The sequence below is a fragment of the Aythya fuligula genome, chromosome 2 (genome assembly GCF_009819795.1).
Source record: "Aythya fuligula isolate bAytFul2 chromosome 2, bAytFul2.pri, whole genome shotgun sequence".
Lineage (NCBI taxonomy): Eukaryota > Metazoa > Chordata > Aves > Anseriformes > Anatidae > Aythya > Aythya fuligula.
Window position 1 is genome coordinate 97,883,453 of NC_045560.1, and position 22,140 is coordinate 97,905,592.

The following is a 22,140-nucleotide window of genomic DNA, read 5'->3' on the forward strand; positions in this document are numbered from 1 at the left end:
AAAGCCGAGTCCCAAACGCTGAACAAATAATTTATTAGGCTATAGCAAAAGTAAATAAATGCTTTCCTGCTCCAAGTATTTCATTAGCCAGAATTATTATACATACGAGTCTATAAATAGCAAAATGCGTATTGAGCCATTAATATCACTGACATTCTCATACAAAATACTGTAATTTAAAGAATTTGAAACAGGAGGACATCTCCTGGAAGATTTCTGGCAAAGATAAAGTGGGTAAACAATGTCTGCAAACAGATTAATCACCCGGGGTAATGGCATGTTAATAACGGTTCGAAAATTAAGGATGTCTCCTCCACCTGAAATGTCTAATGCCATCGAGGATGTCAGGCCAAAGACATTCTGCGCGTCTTCTCAGCATATGAATTCTTACCCCCCTGTTCCAGGTTTGCTTTCAAAACTCAGAAGTGCTGGGATCAGCAGAAGAAATGTGAGAAAATCTCCTATTTAAAATTACATGGACAGAGGAACTCTGCTAGTGGCTTTCCGTGAAATTAATATACCGCTTGATTGTTTTTAAAGTCTCTGCATCTTCTGAATTTTTAATTGCCTTTCCATTAAAGTGGAATGCCCCTCACTTGGTGGGCTTCAGATGGGCTCTCCCGTCCCTTCGCCCCTGTAGCCCCACTATTCTTTTAATGGGAGCAAGGGGTGCAAGACTGAGCTGTATGGAAGCAAATATGGAAAATATTAAGCATTTTCAGGACTCCGTCAAGCAATACAGCAAGCACAGTGTTGAGTGTGCTCACAATTTACTGTCTAACAAAGAGAACCTACACAGACTATGAAAGAAAAGGGGTAGGTCATGAAAATCGCATTTCTATGTAGAGGAGTTTGGAAGTCTCATGCACCTTTCATTGCTCTAACTTGTCAATTTTCACCATATGGAAATTATTAGCCTAATACTGTAGTTCTAAATACTGCCCAGGAATGCTGATTTATAATGGATTTTTTACTCTTTGTGTAAAGAAATGCTGAACTACTATATAAACTGTGATTAGGGGATCCGCGCTCTCGTGTTGTATGCGTGTGCCCAGGGTGAATTCTTGAAGCTCGCAGTGGTGACTTCTGCTTTGGTCTCCACGTGGGTGCATCCACAATGAGCAAACACAGTTGTCCCAAAGGTTTGGGGCAACCGAGGCCAGAATTTGGCCTGGATTGCAAAAGTGTGTAGGAAAGATGCTGATGTATACATAAGGAACAAAATCCAGGCGATCCAGATATATTATTTACCATTGTGGCATTAAAAACACTGCCTTAAGGTAATGAAGGTGCTTTGGAAGAATAAGCAAAGGGCTTTTTTTTGGGGGTGCCCTCTCTGTATTTTGACTAGCTGCTACTCATGTCCAGTAATTTTTATTTTTTTTTCTGTGAATTAGAAGTAAACGTGATTGTCCCAAATACATCCCACTCAGGCATTCATGCTGAAAGCAGCAACAATTGTCAATGACCTTTAACACGCCTGCTATTCAAATTAGTGCAGATCATTAATCACACATAGCTTACATTTTATGATTCGTGTATCCTTCATTACCAACTTTCCCTCTCGCTTGCTTCCCCCCTCCACCCTCTCCCCTTTTCTTTATTCTGAGGGCTCTGGCAAGCCGTGCTGCAAACGGCCGAGCTCGGAGCCCCCCCTTTCCCTCCTCCCGGTCTTGTTTTGCTGTTTCTTGGTGTTCTTTCTTTCTTTTTTATTTATTTATTTATTTATTATTTTTTTTTTGCAAGCGGTGCCGGAGCAGCTCGCGTCCCGGAGCGCAAGACGGAGCCCGGAGGAAGGCCGGGAGGGGAGCGGGGGTCCGGCACTAGGGGTGTGGGGGGGGGATAAAGTGGGGAGCCTCCTCCAATGTGCTCCGTGTCAATTCGACGTCATCGCACGTTACGAGACAAAGAAAGGAAAAAAAAAAAAAAAAAGAGGAAAAAAAGAGAAAAAAAAAATAAGGGAAAAGAAAATGAATAAAAAGGGAGAAAAAAGGGAAAAAAAAAAAAAAGGAAAAAAAAAAAAAAAAGCCTCCCCACCCTTGATGTCTAGGAGCAAGCTTTAGCAGATTAAATTCGGGTTTTCCAGCCGTAGACTAAACATATTCTGGTCGCCTATGGCACACATATTTGGCGTGATTAAGGCGAGCTTCGCAAATACACAGGGAAATAGGGCTTGAACTTTTTTTTTTTTTTTTTTTTTTTTTTTTTTTTCAGGCGCAGGACCGGGTTTACGTGTGGCGGTGGTGGTGTTGTGCTGTTTGTTGTTTGTTTTTTTTTTTTTTGGGGGGGGAGCCATATGGCAGATTGATTCGGTCGGAGGGCTTTCAACTTCCCCAGCGCGGCCGCTGAACGGTATCAAGGCTTTGATGTCTCTCGGCTGAGGACTTTTTGGCGTTGTGATGGGTCCGTAAATGTTTCAGCAGCGCCATTCGCTCCCCACTCCCCCCCCCAAAAAAAAAAATAATAAAAAGAATGAAAAAGAAATAAAAAGAAAAAAGAAGAAAAAGAGAAAGGAAGAGAGAAAAGAAATAATAAAAAGGAAGAAAAAAAAAAAGAAAAGTGGAAAAAGAAAAAATAAAAAAGGGGAAAAAAAGGAAAAAATGAAAAAAAAATGAAAAAAATGAAAAAGAAGGGGAAAAAAATGAGGAAAAAAGGGGGGGAAAGGGGAAAAGCAAAGTTTCTCTTGGAAATGCATCTGGGGCAGCCCCGCACCTTGCCGGGCGGAGGGAGGGCCGTGGGAAGCGGGGCAGCGGCAGCCCCCCCCCCGGCGCCCCCCTCTCCCCCCCGGCACGGGCGCGGGCGGTGCGCGGGGGCGGTCCGCGGGCGCGGGGCGCGGCGGGGGCCGGCGGGGGCCGGCGGGGGCCGGGGGCCGCCCCCGTGGAGCCGCTCGGCGGATCATGTGCAGCTCCTCGCCGCCGCCGCTCGCATGCGGCGCTCGGCTTCACCTTCAGGGCGGCGGGGGGGCTTCCCCGCGGAGGAAAGCGGCCGAGGAAGAGGTGAGGGAGGGGACCCGGGGGTGGGGGGCAGCGCCCTTGGGGGAAAAGTTCGCCCTCCCCCCCCCCCCCGCTAGCACGCATGGGATTGGGGTGTCCGTCCCCCCCCCATCCCTGCTTGCAGTCCCTCGGGTCCAAAATGGGAACTTTTGGGGTGTCGGGGACCGGTGTGGCCGCTGGGGGGGGCAGGGGGCTCCGGGGGGGCTTTGCACGCTCGGGAGGGGGGCGCTGAGCGCCGTGTTAGCCCGTTAAGAGACAAAGAGCAAATTGCCTTCCTTGAAAGTAAAACGCTGCAGCTAATGAAGGTGGGTGATGGGGCTCCGAGCCCGAGGAGCCGCTTAAATTATTGAGTGTTTTCTTCGCCTTTCTTACTCTTATTATTATTTTCCCGATGGTGTCGGCTCGGCGTGCGCGTAAAAACGCCTCGTATTGCGCCCTTGTTCCCGAGTTGCTCGCAGTTGCTGGCAGATAAGTGAGTGCTCCCCATTAAAGAAGTGCACAGTTTATCAAAGGAAGTTGGGGGTGGGTGGGGAGAGAAAACAATTCTTCTCGCATAGACAGCGAGAAGGGCTCGAAGGACGGTGTCCCCGGAGCGATCCTTTCCAGGAGAAGGGAGAAAACAGCCCGGGTGGGGTGGGGGGAGTTGGATGTGGATGGCAAAAAAAAGAAAAAAAAAAAAAAAAAAAAAAAGGGTGTGGGGGGGTGGCTGGAGAGGCAAGAAGAATAGAAATAATGCAGTTCCAGACATTTTGTGCTATAAAAGCTTTCCTCCTCCTCCTCCTCGTCCTCCCTCCCCCCGCTCCTATCTTCGGTGCTCATTAGCATCCGGCGGAGTTGCGAGCCTAATGCGAATTAAGCACCCGGGCAAGTTTAGGGAAAGTTTTCTATGGGTAAACTTTGTTCCGGGCGACCAAGGTGGGGGATTAAAGCGGGCGGGTACGTGTGCGGAGGCTTGTGGGGAATGACAGCCAGCCGAACCGTGTTTTTTTTTTTTTTTTTTTTTAATTATTATTATTATTCTATTTTCTGCTCGAAAAAGCAGCAAACCCCCGCAATTAACTGCCGTAGCCGAACCGTGTCCTCGAAGCTGAGGAAGTGCCGGGTCGGAGCCGGCACCGTTTATTTCTCAGGAGCCTTTAATAAAGCTGCCGGCAGCAGGCAGGGATCTTCGGGGCAATGCGCATTGTGCGTCCCGAGCCCGGTCCCCGCGTTGCGGCTATGGGCGCTCGACGTGCGAATGTAAAATTTGCTCGGGCTACTTTGGAAAACATTAATTCTGCTCTTTATTTAATCCAGATGCACGGCTCCCCTCCCCTCCCTCCCCCCCCCCCCCCCCCTTTTGCTGCCTTATTGTTGGTTTACGTTTTCTGAAAAGGCGACTGGTGTAACCTGTGGAATTTGAAATGCAAATAAAAGCCTGTGGGAGTTGAGGCAGAACAAATCAGCATTTATAAAGTGAAAAAGATTTAATGTCTTTGAAAGCACTGCGAGATTTTTTTTTATTTTTTTATTTATTTATTTTTTTTTTACAAGAACCGAATCGTGACGTCAGGTCGTTTGGGAAAGATTTTTTTTTATTATTATTATTTATTTTTTAATGTCTGAAACCCGGGTATGCGGAGTGCTTACAGGAAAAACAGATTACAAGATTAACATCTGTTAACATGATCGTTTATCTCCAGCCAAAAATAGGTCAGGCCTTTCTTAAGGAAACGCGATTGCCGGCCGCATGATTAAATAATGAAATTAGGCTGATGAGTTCATAAATTAACGCGGGTCGGCAGCATCTATAACCTGACCTGTGACAAAAACATGCAATTCGAAGGGGGTGGGGGGGGGCGAGGGGGAGCAGCGTAAGGTCAAAGTCCCTTTTTGGGGAGAGACTCGACTCTTTCCTCCTCCTCCTCCTCCTCCTCTTCCTCCCCGCCCCGGACTGCCTCCCCCCCCGGGGAGCCCAAGTTCCCTCGGCGGGGAGGGGCGCTGGGGGTGTCACGGCCGGGGGGGCGGAGGCAGCCCGGAGAGGGGGGGACAAGGAAAGGGGGGGGGACACCGCCCGGTCCCCGCCCGCCCGCGGTCCCCACCCCGCCGGGGCGGCTCCCGAGAGCCCCGAGCCCGCCCCCGGCCCCGCCCGGTCCCGCTGGGGGGGATTTGGGGGCAGGATTTTGGGGGGGGGGGGGGGTCCGGGCGTGGCGAGGTGCGGCGCTGCCTTCAGCCCCCGGCGCATCCTCCGCCCCTGCCTCGTTATTTGCATCCAGGCTCCCTGCAAACGGGGGTGGTGCTTGGTGCTTTTTTATTTTATATCTATATATATGTGTGTATATATATATATATATATATAACATTATTTGTTTTGGGGAAGAGAACGCAGAAGTACCCCAGCCGATCCCCCCCGCCCCCCCCGGGCCCGTAGCGAAGGTCCCCCCGCGCGTTGGCGCTGTGCCACCGGCTGTATTTCACGCTCGCTGCGCTAAATGAGTTAGCAGCGAGAGGGTTTTTCATTAACTCGGCTTGGCAACCACCCTTTGGTTGCCCCCCTCCCCCCCCAAAAAAAAAAGCAGAGTTTTAGGTGCAGGTGTGTGCATGCATGCGGGGATGTGGGTGCTGCACTGAGGCAGGTGTGTGAACGCGTATGTGTGTGGGGTTGGGGATCACAGCTGTGCTCCCCCCGTGCAGCCCCCCAAGACCCTCAGGCTTGCTGTTGCTGGGGGATAGCATGTCAGGAATAACTGTATTGCAAGAGGTCTTGGGTGTTTTTGGGGAAAAGCAGCATTTGGAGCAAGGTTTTCATCAAGGTGGGGAGTATTTGGGGAGTTTTGCTCATGCAATGAGCTGGCGTGGAAGAGCAGTGAGTGCTGCCACTTTGTTTTCCACCAATGCATCCTTTGGCTCTGTCTTTACAAACCCAATGTTGGCTGTCCCCTCCCTGTACACCTGGACCTGCCAAGGATGATCACTGGGATGTTAGGGAGCTTTCTGCCCCGTGAAGCTGGCGGCCAAAGTTGTGCGGGAGCACCTGTGGCATGAGGAGCCCTATGGTTGGGTTGTTCAAGGGGACATCTTCAGTCTCACAGGATAAAACCTCCGTAGCCATCGTGAATGAGCTCCATGTCGCCAAGTGATTTCGTGGAGGGCTGGTTGGCTTTGTGTGACAGGCATCACGCATGCCCTTGCCAGTGCCTGGTGTAAAATACTGCTCAGATTTCTCTGATAATTCTTGTCTGGGCCTCATTGTCAAGCCTCCAGTACCTTTAAAGCCCAGTGACATAGGAGGGGTACCTAGTTAGTATTGTGTGGCCTGCGTGAACAATAGGGCATTATTTACCACCACCACCCCCCGAGGCCCCCAAACTGTTAGTTGAATATGTAGGGATAATACAAAAGGAGGGGGGGAAAAAAAAAGGAAATATTATATTAAGCAGCAGTGGGAATAACATTGTTTTAAAGCAAGGAATGATGTAACAGGTTATCCAAAACATGCTTAAAGAAGGGAGTGGTGTTTGTGAACATGGCTCCTATCTAGGCGCAGCATGACCTCCTCAATTGCTGGCCGCGACTAAAACAATATGCATCCAGAGCTGCATGCAGTCCCTCCGTAAATATGTACAGCTATTTCTCTGCACATCACAGAAAAGAAAACAGTTTACATCACCAAGATGAAAGCTACCTATTGTTACTTGCCAGTGACCTCAGTAACAGTGTTGCTGGCTGGGATGGAGCGAGGAGGTGACATTTAACTTTTGGAGTTTAAAGTTTTCCTGTGACAGTGACTAATGTCTTTGCTTTAAAAATTAGGCTCATTGTATGTTTTTATAGTTGGTCATAGTATCGTGTTGTCACTGAGATTTAATAATGCCAATTATCAACACAAAAGTACCCATCGGAGAGGTGAAAAGGGTTGTGCTGTCCTCTGAACCTCTGCCTGTCCAACTGCCCTTCTAAGTGCAGTCACCCTTCATTTTAGCACACAAAGATGTTTAAGACTTAATGTTTTACATGTCTGCTTAGGAAGCAGGGACGTTTTCTTCAACTGACTGAAAATATGAATACGCTTTAAAATGCACCTTGATGTGGGTGCTTGTGTAGCTGATGCCACAGGGGACAGCCTGGAACAGCGTAGCTGTATGAATGATATAGTCATGAACTTCTGCAAACTTTGGGTGGTCTACTTATTTGGGTCTGTTTTTAAGGGTTTTATGTGCAGGTGACTTCAAGAGCTACCTGTTGTTACCTGTGATATTGCCTGGTGGGTTTTACATTGAGATCCTATCTAGCGAAAGGCAGATTCTATATTTAGCGTGGTCCAAATCCAGTCAAATTAGTAACAACTTTGAAAGACCTCACTTCTGAAAATGCTTAAATTCACATTTAGCCAAGTACTTCTGTGACTTCTTTTGGAGTACATACTGTCTGCAGAAAGAGCAAACGTGTAAGATTTGTGAGACCGGTGACAAAGTCTGCGCATGAATACTCAAACTGGAAAGCTGGGTTTGACTGTCTTGTTTCTTAAAGTCATCAAAATAGAAAGCTGAAATACAAAGTGATTGCATTTTACAGGAAGTAACTTGTCTGAGCTCGCTAAATTTACAAGTAAAATGTGCCGGTTTAAATTTTTGAGACACAAGTATGACTTTGTAGATACACACCTTTTAAGCCTGAATGGGCACTGGATTTCTGCTCAGAAAGAGAAGTTGAGGAAATGGACTGCTGTTTTTCCTGATTATGTGGTGTTCCTCTGTTGGGTAAGAGCGTGTACAACCTTCCCATAAATTGACTTGCTGCTTGTGGGCGCAGTGCTGTCCCCTAATGAGCATGCTTGCCACTCCCTTTGACTACTGGGAGTTGCATGAGGGTTTCTCAGGGTGGAATTACAGTTTCTGTGTTTCAATAGCAGAGCCTGAAATCCTTAAGAATATTGATGCTTAATCAACTAAAACTTACTGTGGTGTTCTTTTTTTCTTATTACTCTTTTTCTCTGTAGCCATAAACTTCATCTGGATAATTAATCACAGCATTGCAAAAAAAAAAGCAGCCAAAAAAAAAAAAGTCACATTTATTTGATTAGATATCTGCAACATAAATATTTGAACCTTGGAGCAACATTGCTTTTTTGAAAGCAGACATCTTACATGCTGCGAATGTTTATATGTTTCAGTGCTAGGATAAAGCTGTTATGACTCAGTCACTTAAGGCAAAATTCTGATTTTCAGTTACCCACTGTAACTGCACAGTAACTCTGGGGGGGCATCATCTGCACAGTGCTTTGGAGTTAGGACGTAACGAATAGCAGCTTTCTTCTTTGTAACTTGTACATGAGAAGTAAGTGAGACTTCCTTTCCTTTTCCAGCAGAAGCGATTCTAGTAAATATTATGGTAGGGAGCCTGCGTTAAAACATGCTAGTGGGTTATGGTCCAGGTAGTTACCATTGCCATAGCTTTCATTAGGATGATGACTTCATTGCAAATGTTTACTTTCATTACCCAACTGTTAGTCAGCAAATGTTCTGTCTCTTGATCTGCTGAACCTGCTTTGCTATTCGAAGCTGTTGAGCTTTGTGTTGTGTGTGTTTTCTTTTTTTTTTTTTTTTTGATGCAATGATTGCTCAACGTTGATTATTCATTTTTTGATGTTGTTTACATCTTGGTTATCTGTAGAGCCGCATCAATGCTGTTACATGTTTCATGTTAGCAGTTTCTCTTTGCATTCCAGAAACTGTATTACGGCAACACTTCTTATGCAAACAGACTCAGGGAATTAAGCATATGTTCCAAGATTAAATTAGTGCATGGATGGACAGTGCTTGTATCCCTTCAGTTGCAGCCAAACTATTTATTGCCTAATAAGTTCTAGCAGGTATTTTATAGCAGTAGCACTTGGCTGCTGTGAGATAATACGTTTGTTTACTGCTCCTGAGTCGTGTGCTAATGTTGTGAATAGCATGTGGTGCAGGGGCACTGGGAAGGCAGCTATTTATGCGATAATGAAGTCACATGTTCAGGTTTGTTAATGAAGACGGTGCGCTGAGCTGCTGCAAACCTTACGGTATGGAAGCAGAGGCTTTTACTGGGGATTCACAGTTGCTTACATTTGGATGACTATTAAAATTCCCTTTTGCTAATTGTTCATTGAAATGATTGATTTTGGAAAGGAGTTAAATTCGTATCAGCAGGATATTGTGTAGCATAATACTTGTTCCACAAAATCCATGTTTCATTATAGGCAGTGGCAGAAGCCATAGGCCAGGCATTGCTGTTGCACAACCGTCGTAAAGCCAAGGTAACTTTAGTAGAGTTGGGCTGAATTTACAGGGCTGTATGTGGGGATGAATTTAGCACACAGCACTTAGCTCCTAATTAAAGCTTATAGCATTACATCAGTAATCAGGGCACTCTTAGAATCTCTAAGAAATTACTTTTTTCTTTGTCTGCTCTTCTCCATTTTCTTGCTTACTGTCTCGCCATCCATCGTTGGGAGCTTGCCTCCCCATGCTATGGCTGTCATATTTACGTCTCGGAGGAAATGTGTTCCAGCAGTCTACTCCAAATTGCAAAGCAGGATAATTTTGTGGCTCCCCAAATCTTTAAGGACAGTTTCTAAAATGATCTAGCTTTTAATCTTCTTTTCAAAGTAAAATAGAAACTACAAAGCACATGTAATTACAATTTGTGGCTATTTTTAGCATCCTGACATGTTTAGTTCATACTGAAATGATAAAAACAAATACTCAGCACCCGAGGTAGGCAGACAATTTTCAAACCCAACAGCATCCGCTTCATCTACACTGTATGTTATTTCATACATGTTCGCTTTTTTTTTGTCTTTTTTTTTTTTGTTGTTGTTTGTTTGTTTGTTTTGTTTGATTTGTTTGTTTTTGGTTGGTTGGGAGTCTAACAAAACTGTGTATCTCAGTACATTACAGAGGGGTGTAGAGAAAATGAGAGCTCTGTACATCAGGTAGTTCCGGTTGGGAGTGTTTTGCTGAAAATCAGATCATATGTCAGTGAGTTTTAATGTATTCCAAACACACACATGCTTTTCTTTTCAAGCAGGTAGAATAAAGGAAGAACAGTGAGTTGGCTTGCTGCTATTTTTATGCTGTGCGGAAACGCTCGTGTTGGTTTGTTGCAGTGATAAAGCTGCCTCAGTAGTATTTTTTTTTTATTTTTTATTTTTTTTTAAGTTTTTACCAAGATGGTGATCAGTTAAGTGGCATTCATTTTCAGGAAATAGACTGGTAGAAACAGAGGTGCTCACAAGTGCTTTAGTCATAACTGTAGTCTAGTTTTAAAATAATGTTTATTCATTAACAATAGGTTGGGGAAAGAAACTATTTTTTAAATTTTTTTTAAAGGACAGTGTGTGTTCAGTCACCATGTGGTAGTGTTTAACCCATATTGTGTGAACTGGCAACAAGTCGCATTTATGCTCTGACTTGTTTTAGCATTTAGACCGTTCTTTTTCTCAGATCCAGTACAATAAATGATGCATTTAAAGTTGTGCAATGTAACTATGTCTTTTGCTATTTTGCCTCGTTATAATGATACCAGGTTCATGAGTAAGCGATTTTTTTTTTCCTCCTGAAATAACTTCTTAAGAAATAGTTGAGCTCTGAATGTTGAAATGATTTGCGGGAAGTGTTACGAACAATAGCCCGTGGCATGACATGCTGTAAAGAATTGCGGGGCGAAGTGTTACTCTGCTGGCTGAAACTAGAGCTGCTCCTTTGATAGCTGAGGATGTGCTTGGAAAGACTTTTTTTTTTTTTTTTTTTTTTTTTCCTCCTTCCCTCCCCCTCCGTACAGTCTCACAGAAGTTGCTTATTTGCCAGTTTTAGTAGGTACACTCTGTCTTCTCTTGCAGTAGACTGTGAGGCATCCACATTGGTGTGCTGGTACCAGTATTGGCAGCCACAAGTATGATAAAACCATGAATCAGGCAGCTGAAGGATTGACTTAAACCGTGCAATTAGGGAAATGAGGTCATTTATTTTCCCTTTGGATTTCAAGCCCCTAGTGGTTGTCTTTTCATATTTTCTCTGTGCATTCATAGGTATGGACATTTTTGGGGCTTCAGGAGCTGGGGCTCTACTGGGAAGCACCAAGATATGCAGTTAGCCACACTTGGTGTGTTGTGTGAGAACTTCCAAAACTCATTGGTGCTCCTTGATGAGATACCAGTTGCTCACCATCTGTCTCCTAAACCCACTTCTTTTAACCTTGGAATACAAAAATATTTCAACGGGGTTATTCCCTTGTTTGTGCAAAGTGTTTATAATAGTACCAAAAAACTGCTAAGCTTCTTCCAGTTTCAATGTGGTGTTTGAATACCAATTTATAACAATTAGAAATGTCTAACGTTGTAATTTACAGAAGTTGAAGGGAGCATTAAACACTACCCTTCCAACATTAAATGTAGCTTTTCTTCCAGTATGTAGCTGCTTGCATGAAACCAAGGGTCTGTCTTCCAGATTGTTGTGCTATCACATTGATGTATCCTTGAGTAAACTACCAGTCTTGTAAATTATCACGTCAGCTCCTTTGCGACATCCTGTGTATAACTGTACCTTTAGTTGATTAACACAATACTTTCTTGATACTGTTTTAAACAACTCTGTGAAAGCTTATTTTAAGAGCATTTTAGAGAAGTATTTTCATCAATGCTGAGAAATGCTGCAAGAAATCTATAAATACATACTTCAATTAGGCTTGCTCTGTTTGTCTTTTTCTTCCTTTTTCCCCAGCTGAATTTTACCTCTGTAATGAATGCTGTGATCTTCAATGCATAATTTATATTGACATTAATAATGATACTTGGAGAATCTTCTAATGTCGGTTTGAGAAAACATTACAGTTTATGTTGTTAACCCTCATCCCATTAAATCTGAACTGATTTTAGTAGAAAGAGCAATGGCTATTGATGATAGGAGGAAATAATTCACTTCTTCTCCTTGTAGCAAGCATATTAGAGAGTTTGTGTTATCGTGAGTGGTACATACCAGGTGTCAAGTGACATGCCAGGCACACAGCTTTGCTTCTGAATGACTCCTTCCAATTAGAAAGTAATGGCTTTAAAGGGATAAAGCTGGTAATCGGAGTCTCTCAGTGCTCCAATGCTGGTACGTGTGCAAATGTTGTTCTTTATCTACTTTTTTTTCACGATTTAAAAAAGTTTTGGTAACCGTGGGTAAATTTAGAGGGGAAAATACTATGTGGAAATCATGGGATTAATGGTTTAGCAGTTGGGATTAAAAATAGTCTTAGCAAATTACCCTGTTGATACTGAAGCCAGAATCTGTTAATGGGGTTACAAGCAGATTGGTTTATCAGTCATTTATTTTCTAAGTTGATTAGGGATTATAGGTTGCCATGTATTTCTATCACAAAAGTAAGCAGTGCAAAAGGCTAGGATTTCTAATATTTCATTTCAGTTTCACATGCTTAAAAGTCAGGTGTCTGGAGCTCGAAAGTGTCTTCTGGAGTGTGTTGCCCAGGTTTTGGTGTTCTGAAGTGGGTTTCCAAGGCGCCTGGGTGTTGTAAAGTGGTGGCTTGGCTTCTTTAGGGTCTGAAAAACAAAGCTAAGACACTAAGGCAGTTGGTGAAGCTTGCAGGCTACTAAGAGCTAGACTTGAAAAAACAGTAAATTTAATAAACGAATTGTTTGTTTTTATGTTTCTTGCTGCTTCAATGAAGAACCTACAGCACTTTATAAGACATGACAATATATGTGATGTAGGAAGATGAGGTGTGATCGTGGGATAGTTAAGTTGTGGACACCCTGTAGTGATCACTAGCCTTCCCCTTTTTGAACAGATGTAAAGTTAAGATTAGTCCCTCTTTGGAGTTATGCAAAAGCTGCCTGGACATGGTCCTGGGAAACCTGCTCTGGTCTTGCTTGAGCAGGGAGCTGGACCAGATGGTGTTCAGAGATCCCTGCCAGCCTCACCCATTCTGAGATGCCACAGAGGCCTCTCATAGCATGGGAGCTGCAGTGTGCAATAGATTGATGACTTTTTTTCTGTCCTATTCTAACTTGCAAACAAACAGCTTTCATGTGTAACAAGATGTTCTAGCTGCCACCTGTATGTTGCAGGTCACATGTTCATCTCTGAGCTAAACAGAGAATTGCAAACCAGAGCATTCCCTCAGAAATTACCTAAAAAATAAGTGCTGTGATGGAGTCCTTTAGATATTAATCTTATCAGTGCTATGTAGCTTGGGAGGTTCTGTGGCCTTCACACCCTCTGCTATAGTGTCCTGATGTTAAGTTTGAGATAACCTAGTGACATTTATTAGCTTTTGAATACTTGCTGAGTGAAATGCAGTCAAATGACATATGAAGAAGACTTCTATATCTTTATACCTAGATCTCGGGCACTGGAGAAGATTGGTGGTGAGGCTTGCCAAGGCTTGCATCTCTGTCCTGAAGAGAAAGGCAGATGGTTATTCTCTTAATATGGCTCTTTTGGGTCTGTGTGAGAGTTTTGTGCTCACAGAGGGTGGGAGATTGGAGAGAAAGCATGGTGGACATGGTCAAGGATAAGGAGTCCAGGGCAATGGCAGGGTCAAGAAGTTTGTCAGAAGTTTGCTTCAAGGCCTGTCTTCCAGGTCCTTGTGCAGACCAGCATTGTTTACTCTGCAGCATGTAGGGACTTCCAGCATTCCTGCTGGTAGGGTTGGAAACATGGCCATCCGGGCTGGTATTTCCTCTACACCAGGAAGAAAACATGACACAGGAGAGACTCTGCCCTTTGTCCCACCCATGGAGGACACACTCTGTCTTAAACACTTTTCAGCATTTAAGAAAAAAGGACATGGTGATCAGAAGTGCAAGACTGACAGCAAAGATGCTAGACATGAAACAGATTGATGTTGTTCTTACAAAACCATTTCAGTCTGCTTTGTTGAGTATACTTTATGCTTCGGAGAAGAGAACAGTAGGGCTGAGATCCCACTTTGTCATTCTAATATCCAAACTGAAGTTTTCGGTTTTAATTTTCTCAGTAATCTGTTTTAAAAAATAAGATACCTACGTAGGCATAGGGGTATATGAATGTAAAAAAAATGTATGAGAAGTAATTTTGCAGAGTAATAAAAATGCTCTTTACACAGTCACCCCTGCTTTCCTTGTGTGACATAGAAGTCTGATGGGTTTTAACTGGTAAAACTTAGTTTTCTCATGGAGTCTTACTGCCACTCAGAGAACTTTGCTGAGGAAACGATGCACGAAGTTACTTCTTGTGGGATTCTACCCACAAGGTTATACCTTGCGTTTGGGACAGCAGAGCTGTGTGAGGATTAGCTGGTTGACTTGTAAAGATCTCTCAGCCATTTCACAACTGGCATCAGTGTTGGTCTCTGTGGAGAAACTGGAGGTGGTACGGGCAGCATCTGCTCTAAGAGCCTAAGGAAAACAGAAAACCAGGCTGTGAGGAGCTGAACACAACCTTGAAGGAAAAGGGGTATACAACAAGAATGTACAGAAATAAGGGGGGTGGGGAGGGGAGAAAAGGCAGAGGGAAGGGTGTTTCAGGAGGATCCATGGATGTCCAGGAAGACTGGAATGGTGGAGAACCACTCTCTCCCATGCCTTGGGACACTTGGTTTCTGTAGATGAGTTTCAGTATTATTTGTTTCCTTAGAAATCTCCATATCAGGAATCTGGATTTATTTGTGTTACAGTAGTAAAAGTATCACTGCCCCTTGGTGATGTTTTTCCTTTGTAAGCAGAGAGGATAAGGTGACGACTGGAGCTCCTCCAGTCCAGAATCACTGGATATCACTGCCTGGGATGACTTAAAATGGTCTGACTGAAATCTTCTTTATTTCCCTTGGCACTGGCCTGCCTGGTTGCCTCCGCCATCCCACAGCAGCATGGGAAGGAGGCAGGGCATGTGAAGAGCTGTGTAGATGTCTGGTGTTTGTGCAGTGCCTAGCACTGGGTGGTCCTGCTCTGTCACCAGGGGTCCTGGGAAGAATTACAGTGCAAATAATTGTAGGGGGGTGAGGAGAGGAGATCTTAAGCAGAAGAGGAGGTGGTTGGCCAAGCATATGTGCCTGCTTATGCGAGAAGTAGCTGGAGTTTTCTTTGCACAGCTACTTTAAGGGACTTAGGACTTGGTTCCCATTGCACTGCTCATCTCCTGCCTCTCTGTCGCCCAGATCTGCTTTGCTCTGTGATTCCCGTCTCCTGGCTGCTGTGCACTTCTGAACTTGATCTGGTGCCGACATTTAGAACCAGAACATGGCAGGGACTTGGGATGAGTGGGTGGATGTGGCACGCTGAGCATGTGGGGGTTTTGGGGGAGGAATATGAAGCGGAGCAGGTTTGTGTTCAGGATGAGGACAGGAGCAATCCGAGTGTTGCAAGGGGACCACGAGAAGAATGGGCCTATGCTGGGAACGTGGGGTGTTGGCTGGGAGGGTGGCGGGCAGGCTGCTGACAGGCACCCAAGCCTAATCGATATTTGGTGCTGGCAGCAAACTTCCTAAAGAGAAGAAACCAAGAAATTCCTGAGAACGAAGAGAATTTGTTGGAACTAGCTAGGTTTGTGAAAGATGCATGCCAGCAAAATCAGCCATTAAAAAGATATATATGTATTGAAGTCTGTTGTTCATACCTCGTCTTTTTTGTGAATACTCATGAATCTGATGAAAGTGCACATTTTCTAGACATGTCCTTTACTGCTATGACTTTAACTCTGATTACTTTTACAAAGAATGTGCTGGATATAATGTTTCTGATCTGTTAGAAAGGATTAATAACCTAATGTTTTGAGCATTTTAAAGGGGTTAAAATGAAGACACACAGCGGTTTCTTCTTCCAAGCTTCTCTAGTTTTGATAGTTCTTCTTGCTAACAGTCATCCTATAAATCAAACCACAGCATGATGATCAGGTAAAGGTGTGTGGAAACATGCCAGGCATTTGTTTTTATCTGACACAAACTCAGTGGTTTAGGCTTACAAAAGATGATGATTTATCAGGGCATTATAATTATAACTATTGTCATGTGGTGGCACCCAGTAGCAGTGATTATCTGTTTCTGTTGTTCCCGGGATGTGTACAAACACACAGTAAGAATCAGTCCCTGGACTCGATTGTATCTTATTTGTGTACATGTGGTTGTATGGATCCATTAACGGGTCATTAAAATTCTTCAAAGCATATCTGCTGTCAAGTTAAATGCTAATAAATGTCAGTTAATTATCATAGCCCTCTTCACAATAATAAGTTATTAGAATTAAATTTACTGTGTGTTTTACTAGAGAAAGGGGAAGCCAACTTCAGCATTTGATCCCCAGCTGGCATTTGAATGCGTATCCACAATATGTGGCAATAATTTGCCAACAGTCTTTCTGGTAGTGATCGCTGCTGCCTGTGTGTTCATGCTCTGGAAACACTGTCTGCATTTTTTCTCTCCTCCAAAAACCTGGCTGGTGTCTGTGCAGGGACCATGGGCCACATCCAGTCCTTCCCAAAGCTTCCAGGAAAACTCTGCGGGTGCCCAGAAATGGAGGTAATGCCAGCATGCCTGGGTTGTCACAGAGGTTAGGGAACAGGAAAAACAAAGGCGATTCGTCTGTACGCTAGCCCGCTTTGTATCAGTGGGGTAGTAGTGACAAAATGACAGAGAAAAGTCCCATAAAATGAGAGCAACCAGGAAGGAGAAAGTTTAGCATGACACCTAGCATGGATATCTTCATATGGGTGCAGTGCTTGCCCGTGGGGTAAGGTATCGTTTATGCAGTTTTCCCCTCAGTGCAAAGATGCTCTGCTTTCTCAAACTGCAGTGTCAACACTTTGGTTTTGGTCATGCAGCTTATTAGTAAGGGCTGTATGGCACAGTGAATATGCACAGATACAAAGCTCACATTTATGTGTTTTCTGAGCAGTGCAGTGCAGCTGGGAGTAAAGTGGTGCCGTATCTCATGGACATGTAAATGGCTTTATAGTTTCTTGGGTATGCTGGTTAGAAAATGATACAAATCCCTTCGCTTTAGGAACTTGTATCATTTTGGCCCCTGGAGACTAACATTTTGAATTTCACTGGGATTTCCTCCCCTAGCTTCAGCCACATTAATTTAAACTTATGTCAGCATACGTGAAACCAAAGGTTGATATTCAGTGTGCTAAATATGTGCTGTGACATAGAAAGTGTAGCAGGATGGAAGGAAAATCAGCTAACAGAGAAATGCTAATGGAGTATCTCCCGTGCCTCTGTGCTTTACTTCAACCCTTGTTCTCCCTGAGTCATGTTTAGTCCTAGCACAGGTAGGTACAGCCTACACCGACTCCCTCTGGGTCACAGAACAGGGTCGTTTGTCTCATTTTCTGACTGCTTTTCTCTGTAACCCAACCTGCTGTGTAGGCTGGTGATGAATTCATCGCTTTTGTGTAGTCTCATACGCTCCTGTGTGTGTGCACACAGACACACACATGCACTGCTACAAAATAAAATCTTCAAAGCCCTCACTGAATAATCTTTCCTGACATCACTGAGCGCTTATTACTCATATGAGGAGTCTCCCTGACCTCAGAGACACTTTCTCATGAATAAGAGTTTACCAGTGTTAGCAATGGTTTCCCAGTCTGGCCCCACTGACTGGTGTTATTACTCATTCTAAGCGTGGCATTTCTTTTGGAGACAAAACCAGGTGCTGGTGGTACCAGGTAATGATTTGAAAAATGTGCAATTGTTGTTTTCACTTCTGTTATTGATGCTGGCAACCTATTTTAAACCAGGCAAACATAGTACCTATAGCCCCGTAGGTAAAAATGCCTCCTTGGTAGCGCAGCATCATGTAGAACACTTCATCTTTGTGACAGCACATTGTGATGCGTTTTTATCCCCCTGCCTCCTGTTCATCCTGGTGGACTCGATTCACTATGGTGAATTGCCATCACTACCCACTGAAGTGGAGATTTCGGGGGTGCAAGTCTGGCTAAGTTGGTGCTCTGCATGTATGGGACATGCACATGTGAGTCCCGTGAATGTCTTTGTTTAAACTACAGGTCCATTGTTAGGGGAAAAGTGGCACATGGCTTGGTAAGTAAGGGGAAAATGAAGGCAATGTTATTGTTATGACATCTTTAGGCTGATACAGAGGTTCTGTTTTCTTTACTTCCTCAAATATGCTAAAAGATGCCTTCTAAGTATTGTTTAAGAAAATACACTTTCTTGACAGAATCACAGTGGGTGATACATTTAATGGCAAAGGCAAGAATGCAACTTAATTAATGGTGACTTAAGAATCCAGCAGTTTTTCAGTATTTCTGCTTTTCTTATCTTCGTTAAAGAGCAAAAGATCCCCTCTCCCTCCCCTCCCTTCTGGTTTTGCGGAAGTAGGTTGTTACTAATCCTCTATACTTCTGAGGTTATACATTAGCAAGGACCGTATTATTAACCCTTGCATGTTCATTGTTTGGAATATAGGCATATACTGTGCTTACACACATGGAAAAAAAGGTCACAAGATTTATTTTGAAGCTATAAAGGTGGATGTGTGGTGCTGGCAATAACCAGAATGTACCCTAAGGCATCCTTACATTGCCAGTTGGGATTTGAGCTTTTATACAAGTAAATTTTATTGTCTAGGTTAAAAGCCAAATTCATTGAACCAAATTAATCTCTGGTTCATTTCCAGTGTTGGCAGAGTTTAACCAGGGACAAATGTAGCTGTTTGGTTAAACATTAAAGGATGTTATTGATTTGATATTTTAAACTAATATTAGAGTAAGCTCAAAATTTAAATATGTTTTGAATTTTTTCTGTGGGGTTGCTGTGCTGCCAATATTAAAATGGATTTACTTTTTTTTTTTTTTTTTTTTTTTAATCAACATACTTGCCAAGAGTACAAAGCTTGTAATTTAACACCCGTCCTTGATCTGCCAAGCTGATCCATCTAGGCAGATGCTAGTGGCCACTTGGAAACATATTGAACTGGTGGCAAAGAGTTGCTCGTGTGGGTCAGTCTGTACAATTGGGGGATTAGTTTCAGAGGCAATTAATGACTCACTGTTGCCCAATTTTAGAGCTCAAATAATTGCTCCATTTAATTATGAGGAGAAACTCTGCCTTTCTTTGAAATGTTTATAACAAGGATAAAAACACAGGTATTGTACCTTACATTTCAGGGGAAACAATTTGGCTGTTAACTGCATGGAGATGCTACGTTTGCATATCAACATAACCCAGCCATTAGTTTACAGATTCAGAATCCTCCTGGAAATGCCACAAGTCCACAGTGCCCCGGGTGCTATGCTTAGCAGTTGAAGCTCAGATGTACTTTCCAGATCTATGAAGTGTCTGAACTTTTGCAGCTCCCCGCTGGCTGTGTTTTTCCAGGGCACTGGAAAGAGCACGCTTGGTGCTCTTCCCCAAGTCAGCTGTAATTTATGCTTGGTCAGAAGAGTCTCAGGCAGCCCAAACGATAGCATTGCAATTATCCTCAGAAACACTGTCAGCTTCAAAACGGCAGCTGCCGGAGCGGTTTATGCAAGTTAAAGGCGTGGTTATGTCCATGATGCTGGTCGGGGCTCAGGTCTGGGCTGGGGACCTGCGGGCTGGGAATGTGCTCCTGCAACAGCTGTGGAGTTGGGAAACTGAGTCACAGGCAGGAGTGGGTTTTGTTGTCTCGTTTTCTAAAAGCAATGAGGAGAAAGTGGGGAAAAAAGATTCAGGAAAGCTAAAATGTTGACATGAGTAAATGAGACAAGCGATGATTTAAATGACTTCCCTGCTAACCACCTAGGTAAGATTTTTCCCCTTCTTCCTTGTGTCCCATCGTGGCAGCACAAGGCGTTGAGCAGGGAAAGCACATCTCTGTCAAGTCACCCCATTCCCCTCCCTGAGCTCTTGTGCTGCAACCCCTATACGGATGTCTTTTGGCCAAAAATTCCCCTCTGGTATCATTTTAGGAAGCATGTTTTGACAGTGTCGGCTTGCATATGCTCTTAGAGGGAGTCACTGCAGGTGTCACTGCAGATAAGGCTCTTTTCTGGTGTGCAGTTGGAAGACTCGAAGACAAAGAAATCAGGGAGAATTACTTTTTTAAGAAGAGCAACTACTCTTCTTGCTGAAAACAGCATATAAATGTTAGGAAATGATGTATCAATGTTGGCTTTACCTCTGGGGAGTCTATTTGTTTTAATGACATGTTTGTTTTAGATGGTTCCAGGTGAAGGAAAATGTATTTGCTAATACAAAAGGTTTTGCTTAATCCAAAATGGTGGTTTAACATCTGCAAAGAAGTGCTCAGTGCAGTGTCAGGTACACTTGTTTTACCCAAACCTTGCTACTTTTTCATTGATGGGGGGCTTTACTTAGCTCAGTGGTCTGAGTAGGAATGTGCAAATGCTAAGCTCATAGGCAAGGCTGATATACTCACTAGATCACTTTAGAGACACATGAACAGGAAATATTCCTCATTATGTAAAAGGAGAAAATGTTCTGGGACTGAAAGTAAAGTTCAAACACCAAAGTCATCTTCAGAGAATAATAAAAAATACACCCTCTTGCCCAGTCAAAAGTAGAAGTGTGTGGTTTTTGTTTGTCTGTTTGTATTTTTTCTAACCACTATGGTGTATGCGCTTGGGCATAGAAATGATGCCTTACCATGGCTGTTGGTGGACAGATGACCTTCCCAGAGGTCCTGGGCTGGGTTGGTTCTTCAGCCTGTTCTAGTCGTCCTTTCAGGAAAGAGATTGTATGAAATAGCTGAATCTATATTAAGAGATTTTTGTTTGTTTTTTTCCTAATCTATCCACATTGTTTCTTTTGTGGTTTTGACACTCATGCCTGTGAAGACTGTATCTGCTGAGAGATTTTGTTAACACACGAGGTGTCCTATGTAATTTCGCAAGGGGGAGGAGGAAAGGATTTGGCTGGGATGTAGCAATTAGCAAGTATGCTCAAGTGTGGTAAGGCCAAGTTGATGCAATTACCAGGGTACAGTACTGTGCTTGTTACTCTTCCTCTGGTTACTGACACTGGGACTCTGGTGGCATTGGCCGATGAGACATCCCGTAGTGTAGCAGGGCATCTATGTGTATGAGCCAGCTCATACAGTTCATTATCTTACCGATTCAATAATTTGGAGCCGTATTACAGCATAACAAAAGGAGTTTGCCTACCTCTTCAGATTAGCAAGATCTGTCTTTTAAGACAGGATTAAAATGTAATTACTCTGTATTTATATAACAATTGCTTGGATTGGTGTATACTAGGTAGTTTATATAAACTTTCCTTTAAGATTGTTTCTTGTTACTTCATTTCTAAACGCTATTAGTTGGCTGAGAAATTGGTGGGTGTTTTTTAATATAAATTGAATATAGGAGTGTGGCTTTTTTTTTTTTTTTTTTTTTTACTCTGTGTATAGGATTATTTTACTCTGTGCAGTGGTGGAATCTAGAAGGCATTTGAAGTGACTCAAAATTAGTTTATTTTGGTTCAGGCTGTTCTTAAACTGTGTCTATGGCTTGAATGCCTCATACTATGAGGATTTCTTACCCATCCGTGCAAGCCAGTGGGTCAAGCTCCTTGGGCAACCAAATCCCATGTAAGAGAACCACTATCCCTCGCTGTGTTGTGTCTTTGTCCCAGCATCTCACAGCGGGGGGCAGATTAGGGAGTGGTGATATGGGGACCTTCATGCCATACCTCCTAGGAAGGAGGAGAAGGCAGGGGTATGGTGTTGAAGTGGTGGCTCACCTCTGCTGGATGTGTTCAGGCGGTTTTGTTTGAGTTGAGAGCTTTGAAGTCTTCTGATGGAAACACTTCCTCCTCGCCCCCTGTCTTCACTGTCAGGTGGCTGGGTTTTTCTACCTACACTTTACCAGAAGTGTAGGTTTAGCTGCCATGCTTTACAAGAAGAAAATGTTTCCTGTTGAAAACAGAAGTTATGTACAGAAACATGTTTGATTTCTCAATTCTGAGTCTCTGTTCTCTATCAGAAAAAAAGTTGGGGTTTTTGGTTGTGTGTTGTTTGTTTTTTTTTTTTTTCTTGTTCCACTCATTTAGTTTTACAGAAAAAGATTCAAATTACATTATTCAAGACCATGTAAAACATTTGAAATAATTTTCTTGGTAAGCAGAGAGAATCTTAGTGAGTTGGGAGGTGGCAAAGGAAGAGGAGCTAAAAAGTAATGGTGCA

The 22,140-nt window shown here is 43.5% G+C and overlaps 1 protein-coding gene across 2 annotated transcripts in view; it reads left to right on the forward strand.

Annotated features, from left to right (window-relative positions):
* The first annotated feature begins 2,887 nt into the window (after window positions 1-2,887).
* ZNF516 (zinc finger protein 516) overlaps window positions 2,888-22,140 on the forward strand; it is a 103,368-nt gene continuing 84,115 nt past the window's right edge. For both annotated transcript variants that reach the window (XM_032181620.1, XM_032181624.1), the window contains exon 1: window positions 2,888-2,996. The gene's annotated coding sequence lies outside the window, so the exon portion shown is untranslated. The remainder of the gene's footprint in view (window positions 2,997-22,140) is intronic.